We start from the raw sequence: 529 nt of genomic DNA on the forward strand, positions 1-529 counted from the left end.
TGGAAGAAGGCTGAGTTCTCCGTCAAACGTGGTAGGTTCGACTCGATCCAATTCAACTTTGAATACAAAATTTTAGGTCAGAATTATGGATATTGAATGTCTATTTTGCAGTGATAAAAAGTTGAATGAATGAGGTGTTTTTACTCTTTATTTTACTTTTATTATTTTCAACGATAGTATTATTGAATATTTGAAAAAAGAATGGAAATCATTTTAAAATCTCTTAAAATAATGAACTCAACGTTCAATTTGAACCTAAATGAATAGTTTTTATTTAATTTTAATCGTAAGATATTTTTTAAAAAATCAATATATTAATATAAAAATAATATTTTACTATATTAATAATATTATTATTGTTATGTAATATAGGCGGCTTTGGTCGGGACTCTGATGTGGCTTTAAATTGGTGCAGCTCCTCCAAGCCTCGAACTCAGTCTGAACCGACTCCATAAAACACCTCTCTCGATGAGAATGGATTTTGTTTTTTAATTTTAAATAACCTCTTACTATGTGCTTTAAACAAAAA

Source organism: Theobroma umbraticum, unplaced genomic scaffold (assembly GCF_002168275.2).
Source record: "Theobroma umbraticum cultivar Fairchild unplaced genomic scaffold, ASM216827v3 scaffold_147.0, whole genome shotgun sequence".
Lineage (NCBI taxonomy): Eukaryota > Viridiplantae > Streptophyta > Magnoliopsida > Malvales > Malvaceae > Theobroma > Theobroma umbraticum.